This window comes from Coenobita brevimanus, chromosome 17 (genome assembly GCF_032717465.1).
Source record: "Coenobita brevimanus isolate Jiangsu-jjx chromosome 17, ASM3271746v2, whole genome shotgun sequence".
Taxonomy (NCBI): domain Eukaryota; kingdom Metazoa; phylum Arthropoda; class Malacostraca; order Decapoda; family Coenobitidae; genus Coenobita; species Coenobita brevimanus.
The window spans coordinates 30,862,805-30,875,219 of NC_136970.1; the positions used below are offsets into that span (position 1 = coordinate 30,862,805).

At 43.2% G+C, this 12,415-nt stretch overlaps 1 pseudogene; it reads left to right on the forward strand.

Moving 5' to 3' along the window:
* The first annotated feature begins 252 nt into the window (after positions 1–252).
* On the forward strand, positions 253–564 carry LOC145391141 (Y-box-binding protein 1 pseudogene; annotated as a pseudogene).
* Positions 565–12,415: the final 11,851 nt, after the last annotated feature.

Below are 12,415 nucleotides of genomic sequence, written 5' to 3' on the forward strand. Positions count from 1 at the left end.
CATTAGCTGGCAACAACAATAATGTTGCCCGTGATGCGATGGTCACCACAGCACCTTTGCAGCTAAAACACTCGTCTTGCTCTTGCATATGATGTCATATTTTATAAAGAATAACATTGTCCAGTGCAATGTTTCTTACATTTTAATCTCTTTCTATCTCGAGTTCTGGTCCAGCAACCTCCTTCCCCAGCTCCTGCCTGGAGATGATCACCACACATGCCTCAGCCTATGACCTGTTAAGAGGGGCAATTGATGGCAGTCCAGTTGTCACGAGCCCAGACCATCATGAGGACGGTGAAATGGTACAATGTAAAGGGGAGGTATGGATTCATCCAGCGACAGGACACTGGTACTGATGTATTTGTGCACCACCTTGGGGTCATTGCACCCAAATCACGCCGCCTCAAGCGTCCTTTAGGCGAGGGTGAGACCGAAGTATTTCGTCTCTTTCAGACACTGAAGGGTCTTGAGGCCAGGGACATCACTGGGCTGGGAGGCACGGCTGTGCAGGGCTCGGCCCATGCACGGCATCGCCCTTGGGACTCGGTGTGCCAGGGAAACTGATACTATCGTTGCAATGTGTACTGTGATGGCCAATGTCTTCTGTGACGTTGACAAGGCTGCGCTGCTCATCCTCCTCCCACAAATATTTGAGGAGAATGGACTGCTGTGCCTTACCATCCCTCAGAGCCTCACCCATGATGCACATTCCCCACCTTGTCGGGAATGTCAGGCTAGGCCGCTGCAGTCAGTCCTACCCCACACAATACCACGGAAACGGCTGCAGCTGGATGCCCCTCTCAACAGGGTGACAGCCACCACCACTACCGCTACCATCATTGATTACCCGGCACCGGAAATGGACGTTGATCTGACCAGCTCCATAACCACCATCGAGGTCCACCCTCTGCCGTCAGCAGCCAAGGGTAGACAGGTTTCCCTTGTCCTTCTGATCCATCAGGAGGGTCCTCCTTTACCATCACCCCTTGCTGCCGACCGGCCAGATGACCCGCCCACCACACAACTCTGTGCTTCTCCACCACCACCTAAGAAGCAGGGAGTGAATGGAAGTGCTCACGCCTGCCCATACCCCTGAGCAACACCGTGGCAAGGTTCAGTGAATACAAGGTCATTTCACGCGCAAGTGGGCGAGACCGTGATGACGTCAGTAGGCCTGATGACAGCTGGCCTGCTCCTCCTCCCTCCCTCTCTTTTTTTCCCTGAATTCTCTTTTACTGCTTTTCTTAGTCTGTTTTCCCCACCTTCGTCATTTTCTTTCCCCATCCCATTGTTCCCTTCTGTGCTTCATTTCCCAAACTTCCCCCCTCCCTTTCCTTATCCACTCTTCCTTCATTCTCTCCCCGTCACGTATTTCCTTCCCTTACTCTGTTCTTTCCTTCCATCCCTACCTTTCCTCTCTCACTCTAGTTTCAGTCTCATCAATACATACAATGTACTGCACTGCACATTTACGTATATCTGTACTTATTTTCTATGTATACTTGTTTACAGAACAGTCAAAAGTTTGTGTGTGTGTGTGTGTGTGTGTGTGTGTGTGTGTGTGTGTGTGTGTGTGTGTGTGTGTGTGTGTGTGTGCGTGTGTGTGATGTCTCCATTTCTCTTTCCTTCATTCCTCTTTTTCTTTCCTCTTCTTCTTTTCCTTTTCCCCTTTCCCTTCCTTCTTTCTTTATCCTCCATTCTATTCCTTTCCTCTTACATCACTCCATTTTACTTTTCACTTTCATGGCGTAATTCCTTTACAAACGCCGCACGCCCTTCCTTCCTTACTACTGAGTTTGCCGCACCTCCCTTCTTAAATCCCTCCCTCCCCTGCTCTCTTTCTCACGGGATCAGCTCACACTCACTCAGTGTTCAAAAGTAAACCACAACCTTGTTCTTCACTATAAATATGCACGTATATCTGTATATGTATATATACAGTATGTAGTTACATTTGATAATACATATGCTTTTCTGCATTTATATTCATGCACATGCTTTCCTGTAGGCTATTTATCCCCATAGCTTAGGCATACTGTTTTTTAAAAACAACATCCTTAAACTATAGTAGGCTTGTTAATATATATGCTTTTCTACATTTAACCCCATAGCATTGGCATACTATTTTTTTTTAATCAACATTTTTTATAAGCCATTGTTAAGATCATATTTTTAAAAAATCTTACTTTTAAATAGGCTATTACTGAAACAAATGTCACATCAAGCTGTACTGTATACATGTCTACACCTGGCTCTTGATGTGGGAAGGCACAAAGTTGGTACTGCATCCACCGCTAAATTTCGGATCTTTGCTGGAACTGATATGTCCAAGAGCCCATACTTTATATTTCTTTTAAAGGAATCAGCTTCAGAATATAAACTACATATCCTCGCATTTTGGGGATTGAAACTGTCTTTTCTCCGACACAGATTAATCCAATTCTAAGTTCTTCATCTTGAGGAAATCCTTGTAGAGAGTAGGCTCTTTTTTGCGAATAGGAAGCATTGCAACCATAAACTGCACAATAATCTGACATTTTTTCGACCTAGAGCAAAACCCGATCAGTGTGGTGGCCTGGGTCAAACTGAGACAGCAGGTCTAGTGATGTCATACGCGGCTAGGGACCCGTTTTCATCCCTTCGCGGACTGACCTGGTATTCTCTGGACCTTTCACCGTGGTATCACCACCTCCTCTCGTCGAGCCCACCACCGACCTTGAGCCCGCGGCCGCTCCATCTACGCTGTCGACATTGACAAACCGTCGAGATTAACGTACGATATGGCCTGTCAAATGATGCAGCAATTAAAGAAAGCTGGCCTATTAATGACGAAGGACTTACAGCTGTACAACAGCATCTCCAACCCATAACTAACCTCCCTCTCTGTCTAGCTAACAATAGCTCCCAAAAGTATACTCTGCGCTACTCTGACGGGCTTCATCTGTCCGTGTCCACACTATATTCATAGGTGGACGAATCTAAACTAACTAAATAACTCTCTCTCTCTCTCTCTCTCTCTCTCTCTCTCTCTCTCAGAAGTGGAGGAATGGAAGGAGAGAGAAAGAAAGTGCACGTGGAAGGCAGGATAGTGTGAATGGGGGAAGGAAGTAAAGGGGGAAGGGAGGAAGAGAGGAGGAAGGAGAGGAGAAGACTAAAGAAGGGAGAGAGAGAGAGAGAGAGAGAGAGAGAGAGAGAGAGAGAGAATAGTAAGAAGAGCGTAGGAGAAAGGGAGGGTAGAGTGAATGAGGGAGGACGGAAGGAGACGGGGAAAGCAGAGGTTGGAAGGATGCAGGGAGAGCCTAGCGGAGAATGGGGGAACAGAACCTAAAAGACAAAAGGAAAAGTTAAAATTAATAGAGGAATATGCGAAACTAAGGGTGGAAAACAGTAGTACGGAAAAATTACTGCAGGGAGGAAGAGAGAGAAAGTGATAGCTTGAAAGAGAACTGGAATAATCGGGCACAAGGAGTGAGTGTGTGGATGTAAGGAATTGTGAGACACACAGCAAGGTTCAGACAGAGCTGTACTGTATGAAGTACAAGAAAAAAATAATTTCAACAGCAGAGACGGATATATATATATATATATATATATATATATATATATATATATATATATATATATATATATATATATATATACACACAAATATACTGTATATATACTTTCTGACCACTACTTGGTGGTGGCGAGAATTAGGATTCAAGTAAGATTGAGGAATAGAAGAAGTGAAAGACGAGAGGAAGGAGTAGTTGCAAGGAGAGTAGAAAGGTTACAAAAGGATGAGGAAAAGGCAGAGTATAAGAGAGAAGTGGAGGAACGATTGGGCAAATATGAATTGGAGCAGATGGGAGACGTGGAAGGTGTGTGTAGGATATTTACAGAAGTATTTGCAGCATGTGATGTGGTGTGTGGAAGGAAGAGAAGACGGAGGGGGTGCAAGGAACAGCGTGGTGGACTGAAAAGGTGAGACAGGCTGTGGCACAAAAGAAGAAATCATATAATGAATGGATGAGAAGTAGGGGCGTGGAAGAAGTTGAGAGGTGGAAGAGAGAGTTATATGTAGAAAGAAAGAGAGAGGTGAAAAGATTAGTAAGAGAGAGTAAGAAGAGAGTGGATGAGGAATTTGGAACGAATTTGAGTGTAAAGTGGAGGGACTAAGAAAATGTTCTGGAAAGAGGTGAAAAGAGTAAGACAGGTGGAAGTGAAGTTAGCAGGGGAGTGAAAGATAAAAATGGTATATTACTAGTGGAGAAGGGAGAAAAAGTGAGCAGATGGAGAGAACACTTTAAGGAATTGTTGAACATAGAGGATGGCAAGTATAAGTGGCTGGGGAATGACTGGGGGAAGGAGGGAGGTGAGAAGACAGGAAGAAATCAGTAGGATAGAAGTTGTGGAAGCAATGAAGAAAGTTTAATTGGGGAAAGCCCCAGGAATTGATGGAGTGTGTGGTGAAGTGCTGAAGCATGGGGGAGAGATAGTAGTAGAATGGATGTGGAAGATGTGCAGATAGGCCTGGGAGAAAGGTAGAGTCCCGGAGGATTGGAAGTCAGGTATAATTATTCCCTTGTAAAAAAGAAAAAGGGAAAAAGAAGTGTATGGTAATCATAGGGGCATTTGTCTTCTTAGTATAATAGGAAAATTATATGGTAGGATACTTATTGACAGAGTTAGAGAAAGAACAGAGGAATTAGTTGGAGAAGAACAGGGAGGCTTTAGGATGGGAAAAGGTTGTGTAGATCAATATTCATTCTTAGATCTTTAGTGGAAAAGTTTCTAGAGAAGGGAAAGAAGTTGTATGCGGCTTTCATGGATTTGGAGAAAGCATATGACAGGGTGGATAGACAAGGATTGTGGAAAGTGTTAAGAATATATGGAGTAGATGGGAAGTTGTTGAATGCTGTGAAGAGAAAATATGATGGTGCTAAGGCTGCAGTGCGTGTGGATGGTGAACTAAGTGAATTTTTCTCTTTGGAGGTTGGGTTGAAACAGGGATGTGTCATGTCTTCATGGTTGTTCAATCTGTACATGGGTGGGGTAATAAAAGAGGTACAAGGTAGGGTAGTGGATGTTGGAGTGGCCCTGGTGAGAGAGGATAGTGTTTGGAAACTCCCTGTACTGTTGTTTGCAGATGATATTGTGTTGTTGAGTGAAGACGAAGGGGAGCTACAAGGCTTGGTGGATGAGTTTGGAAGAGTGTGTAAGAAACGGAATCTAAAGGTGAATGTAGGGAAGAGTAAAGTGATGGTCTTTGAGAGAGGTGAAGTCAGTGAATGTACAGCGAGGTTGGATGGTGAGGAATTGGAAAATGTGAGTACGTTTAAGTACTTGGGTAGTGTCATGAGTAAGGATGGAGGTTTGGAGGGTGAAATGCTTGAAAGGGTACATCAGGGAAAAAAGGTTGCTGGATCTTTGAAAGCAGTGATAAGAAACAGGGAAGTGAGCATGGAAGTGAAAAAGTTACTACATGACAGTATTGTGATACCAACTCTAACGTACGGAAGTGAAGCTTGGACGTTGTTGGAAGGACACAAGTCAAGAGTGAGAGCAGTGGAAATGACTCATTTAAGAGGGGCCTGTGGAGTCACATGGAGAGACAGGCTGACGAATGAGGATATAAAGGAGCGTTGTGGTGTGGATGTGGATGTGATAGGAAGCGTAAAGAGGAACACACTGAGGTGGTTTGGCCATGTGGAGAGGATGGAGAGTGAAAGACTGACGAAGAGAGTGTATGTGAGTGAGGTGGAGGGGGGAAGAGGGAGGGGGAGGCCGAAGATGAGATGGAGGGATGGGGTGGAGAGGTATATGAGAGAGGGGAGTGTGAGTTGGGAGCAGGGCAGTGAAATGGCGGGGGACAGGGTGACGTGGAGGCGATTTGTTTGTGGCCACCCCAAACTGGATTGAGGCTTCTGGCAATAGATAAATATATAGATAGATCTATGAATACACCTCATTAAATCCAGTTGCTTTCCCATATTTTAGCCGCTTCACAGCGTTCGTCACCTGTGCGAATGTTGCATTTCCTGGCACTGCACACCCCCGAAACCAATCATGTTAACAGTCGCTTTGTTCTCTCCATTCCCATTCATCAGACTTTCAACATATTCTTGCCATTGGTCTTTACTTCATCCCCACGGGTTAATAATCTACCACTTACATCCTTCACACTTTCACATATCTTTCCACTGTCACTTCTACTTTTCTGCACCTCATTCCAGAACAACTTTCTATTTTCAGAGTAATTTGCACTCATTTTTCTTCCTAGATCATTATTTACTCCCTTTTCTCTCTTCATTAGTCACTTCATGTGCATCTTGCCCTCAATATATTCAGTTCTATTTCAGTTGAACCCCTGTTCTGTAACCACTGTAGCCACTTCTTCCTCTTTTCCTCCACTGATCTCTTAACCTCTTCATCCCACCATGTCGTACCATTCTCTTAGTTGTTACTCATGCCACACCACATACCGTTTTAGCATTCATAACCAAGGAGTCCTTCTATGCATTTCACAAGCTGTCAAGATCCATTTCATTCCAGTTCATTGATTCCAACTCCTCACCTATTTTGGTCCAGCATTCATCTGCCATTTCTGTAATTCTCAGCTTCTCGACTTTCAGTCTTTCTTCCTGACTGCTCGTCTCTCTCCTGGTCCATCTCACTCCTTTCAGCTTGATCTCGCATACCACAGTCATATGATCTGACAGACCTACACACCGTCCTCTCACGGCCCTTGTATCAGCAACCATCCCCAGCATCGACCTCTCTACGAGCACGTAATCAGTCAGGCTCCTTTCAACACGATCCCCGTTCCTTCTATACCATGTATAATTATGCGCATCTTTGTGTTTGAAATACTGTTATAAATGCACAACCTCCTTTCCTGACACATATCCTTCAGTCGCTTCCCATTATCTTTTTCTCCTGGTACTCCATTACAACCAATTATGTCATCTTCAGGACCAGTGCCTATTCTTCCATTCATATCGCCCACTACTATCACTTTATAGCTCCGGGGCATATCTCCCACTACTTGATCCAGCTCATCCCAAACTGTCTTTCTCTCTCTCACTCCTGTCATCACACAGTGCATACGCTACAAGTAGTGCCACTATTACCTTCTCAAACTTGAACTTGAAATACATACATCACGAGCTGACACATTTGTGTTCTTTCATTCCACTCTGCCACATTTCATTCATCAACAAAGCAACTCGTTCCTTGCATCTTCCTTGTCTATTCATGCCTGACCTCACACACTTCGCACCTTCCCATTTCTCCACTTCACACCCTTTCATCTTTGTTTCACACACACACACACACACACACACACACACACACACACACACACACACACACACACACACACACACACACACACACACATTACCTACCCACTAGGCAGAGGGTGATACAAAACACTGATCCTGATACACAGCATATACACCAGACAGAACAAAGCGCTCACATATTTAACCGCGCCAACCACTGCAACAACGTCTGGCACTCATTATTTCCATTATTCTACCTATCTCTGTATCTGTCTTTCAGCCTGTTTGTCTGGCAGTCAGTCAATCTACCTCTCTGTTCACATGTTTACCTAGTTATTCGTCTATATACAGTATCATTCTGGCTGTCCATTTATCAGTCTATTTATCTGTCTTGGATCTTTCTATCATTCTACCTGCTTGTATAATTATCTGTCTGGCTGTTCATATATCAGTCTACTTATCTGTTTCTATCAATCTATCTGTCTGTCTCTGTCCATATATCAGTCTATTTAATTGTGTTTCCATCTGTCTGTCTTTGGTATATGATCATTCCAGTATTGGTGCACATCCTGAAATACACCACAATACAGAAGATAGTGCCTCCCGCTCCCTCTCACACACAGGAAGGCCAACCACACCAAATTCGCCTGGCAGCCCCGCACACGAGTCATTAAACGATCGTACCCGCAGGAGGATCACGTAATTATGGTGTTGGAGAAGCGGGAGAAACACTTAACACCTCTGCATGAACCATAACACCTGCCACACCTTCAGGCTCTGGGAAAGATGAGTAGGCAAGGAAGATGATCAACTGACTTTATCACAGGACGTCCTACACTCACTATTTTGATATTGTTGCTCTACTGAGCCTTACCCAGCAGTTCTTGTTTTTCCTCTAGCCTTACGATATTTTTACTGAAGAAAACTGTGTAAGTGATGAACTCTGGGAACGTAGCAGGTGCTAATGAGGTGTATGCAGAGATGATTGACTGCTGTGGAGAGAGTGGAATGAAGTGTTTGTTGCAAATATTCATGAAAGCTTAGATGAATGGAACTGTAAGACTGGCGTGGAAAAACTGTGATCGCACTTTTATACAGTATTAAAGGTGATCGAACTGAGTGCAAACCTTACTGTGGTATAAGTTTCTTGAATGTTGTTGTTGTTAATGTAGGTGTTATTCCTGTTGAGTAAATCCAGTCTGTGTGACCAAGCGGGCCCATCAACCACAAGCAATCAACTGCCTCTGCAGGGCTGCCCGGTGAAGCGAACTGCTTTTCCCTTGTGGTAGACAACGTCTCTCAACAGAGAGGCGCGCAGAACAATGTAAAAGTTTGGTTCCCGGATGGACGACGCATTTGCGTTTCATCACTCACTTAACAGGGACACCTTAGTAGGCTCTCCATCACCCCGTTATTTGGCTACATGGTTATCTTCCAGTGCTGTAAATGGATAACCGGGTTACAGGAAACCGTTAGGCTTGTCACTCAGTGTATAGCCATCTAAAGTAGAAAGAAGAGTAATAAAACAATGCCTGGTAGAAGGGAAGAAATAGGAAGAGAGTTTGATTGGGGCGGTACATCTGTCAAATGATAGGCAGGTGTCCTAAAGCCAGCTCAGCGTGGACAGAAACCTTGCGTGAAGGAAGAAGCAAGCAGCATTCTTCAAGTGAATGGATGATGTCATTACCACCTACCACATGCGGAATACGTCAAGAGATTTGCTACGTGACGAACAAGGTGGTTTTCGGAGCAGCAGGGGATGTATGGATCAATTATTTATGGTGAAAAAGATTGTAGAGATAGTCTGTGAAAAACGAGTTCAATGTATTTGCGACATTTATGGAACTGGGAAAAGCATACGACAGATAGAACAGAGAAGGATTATGGGAAGTTTTAGCTATGGGTGTATCTGTTTGATGCGGCTGGAAAGTGGTTCAATAATGCACAGAATTTTATTGGTGGTAGTGAAGCATGTATGAGATGGTGGATGATACATGCAAATGGTAATGTGCTGAAACATGCAAATGATGCTGAACATAATTATGATGCTGTGCTAACAGTGATCAGGAGCTTCCAGATTTCTGCAGATATTGTGAGTGTCTGTCAGCATCGTAATTTGGAAATAAATGTAGACTAATATGATGACTGTTGAGAGAGATGGTGACTCTCAGTGTTTTGTAATGGTGAACGAGGGAAGACATGAAGTAGTTAAGAACATATCAAGGTTAATTAGTAGAAAAACAAAGTTGAATATGCAAAGAAAGTGGAGAGCAGAGAGGCACAGAGGAGGTCAATGGTTGGTGCTATGAAGGTCTTGAGTGTGGAGGCTTCAAGAGGGTTTCTGAGGGGTGTTCTAGTGTCCACAGTAATATATGCATGTGAGCTTCTGGTGTCCAGTGTGACATAGGACCAATGGAGATGGAGTTATTGATGAATGTGTATGGGGTACTTTGAGGGGATAGTATCGCCCGCCATCACCAAAAATCTAGATCAGTAGTCTTTGCTAAAATAAAATGGTTATAATTTAAATATGGGACATTATTAGGATGAGTGTTGTCCAGGTACAGACTAAGCTCCAACTTAATATCCCAATCTATTCCTCATGTATGCCAGACAAATATGTTTTTGTAATATGCAGGCATTAATTATGTTATTTTTTTTGTTCCTTTGAGGCCATGATATAGGAGGAGCTTGTCTTCCTAAATACAAAATTTCAAGTCATTATTTCAACCCGTTGATGAGATGTGGGCAAAAATGTGTTATAAATAAGGTCCTGTGGCAGTCAGAGGCATAATCGTATCATCGCAATTTCGTCAAAATCTAATCAGTACAAGCTACGTATCCCCGGATATTGCCAACAATGTCTGGATACAAGTTGCTCACTTCATATTGAGATATTTTGATCACACACACACACACACACACACACACACACACACACACACACACACACACACACAGAGACTCTGGTGATTACATTATCTCCTCGCTAGGGGTACGAAAATAATGGCATGCATGAGCAAAGCAGGCTTTGAAAATCTGTTGACAATATGGTCGAAGAAAGTATGTCATATTGAAGGAATGGATGTAAACAGAGAGGTGGAAACGGTTTATGTAAGTCTGGAGAAGGAAGGAGGTGTGCTTGACCAAGATGATGGGTGAAGTATGGTAAATAAATGTATAAAGGTTGAGTGCCATGGAAACTGAAGAGGCTTGGGAACAAAACATGTTGGTTGAATGAAATACATACCGAGGAACACGTTCAAGGATTCTGAATCCCATTTTAACATGGCTGTCGTCGGATTGATACTGTCTGTCAGGAAATTCAGTGTGTTAATGATTGGGCCTATGAAGTAGTCAGGAATCTGGGGGCTTCGATGGTAAGCAAATGTGTCTGGTTCATAACGCTGGGTTTGTTGGACTTTCATGTCTTCTGTGTCTTCTTTTTCCTTGTACCCGTGGCCTTACCCCACCCAGTCCTTATGCAAAAAAAAAAAAAAAAAAATCAGGATGATGATCACAATGACGACGATTTTATTTTTTTTCATCAGTCCATCACCCTTCCCTTCGAGAAGAGGGAGGGAATTGGTTGACATTTGTATAATCGAGCAGCGAAGCCACTTCATTATATCAGTGCCATTGTGTGACGATGCCTCTCCCCAACACAGTATCTAGCACACACGTATGCAATATTTCTAATAATAATTTTAAGTTTATTTATTTCTTGCAACCAGTGTCTGATAAAAATAACAGACAGCTAATCTAGTATCATAACCTAAGGGGGTCAACAAGTTGACCCTGGGTACTCCTAAAGGGAGCTGACACACTGCCAAGCCTCATCGAGGCTGGTGTGAGGTGTAGGCACAAGGGGACAGACCGCCTAATCTTTATTCCGTTGCGTTTTGAACCCTTGTAGGTCTTCCACCACAGGTCGCCTTGAGCTGCACTTGACAAGTGTATTTTTTTTTTTATGTGTCTGACTCTGGGCATAGGCTTCACAGCCTGCTCCCAAGGACCAGTAGCCCTTCTTCATACCATACACCTCTACATGTCACCACTTCGGCGCTAACACCTACCGTCCATGTTGAAAACATGTTAGGGCTGTCTCATACAGGACTGGTTGTATTGGTATTACCGGGGGGTTTTTTACAACATGTCGGCGGGTCTTCTGGTAGATCAGTAAAGTCTGATTTTATGAAATTCAAATCCTAAAAGTGTTCCTTGCCGCAGGGGGGATTTGAAATTGGGTCTGGTAGGACTGCAGGTCACCTGTCTACCAGTTGTGTGTGTGTGTGTGTGTGTGTGTGTGTGTGTGTGTGTGTGTGTGTGTTCTTATCTAATTGTTCTTACCTAATTGTATCTTTACAGGAATGAGTCAAGCTCGTACTGTCCCGTGTCTTAAACCATATTCATCGTACATATCCTTAAATTTGTGAAGTGTTTTGGCACACACTATTTCATTCGGTAGTGCATTCCATTGATCAATTGCTCTGTTTGGGAAACTGAATTTCCTTACGTCTTTATCACCTCTCTTCTTATGCAGTTTTTTGCAGGGTCCTCTTGTTGATGCTTCTCCATATGTTAAGTAATCATTTATGTCTATTTTCTCCTTCCCTGATATGCACTTATATAGCATTATCATGTCACCTCTTTTCCTTCTCTCCTGTAGTGTTGGTAGATTCAATTTATTTAGTCTTTCTTCGTAGCTTAGGTCCCTTAAGCTTGGTATCCATCTTGTAGCGGCCCTTTGAACTTTTTCAATCTTGTCTATGTGTTTTTTGAGATGAGGACTCCAGACTACTGATGTATACTCCAGGGTTAGTCTAATGAATGATGTTATTATCCTTCTTAGCATGTCTTCATTTATGTATGTGAATGCTATTCTCATATTTGCAAGCAGTGTATACATTTTCCGTACCTTCTCGCTGATGTGGTCAGCCGGAGATAGTCTGTTATTGATAATCACACCTAGGTCCTTCTCTCTTTCTGATGTGTATAGGGTTTTATTTCCTAACTTATAATCCCAATCAGGTCTTTTTCCACTTTTACCAAACTTTATTACATGACACTTGTCCACATTGAATTCCATTTGCCATGTATTACTCCATTCATGAAGTTTATTTAATTCTTCTTGTAGCTCTTTACAA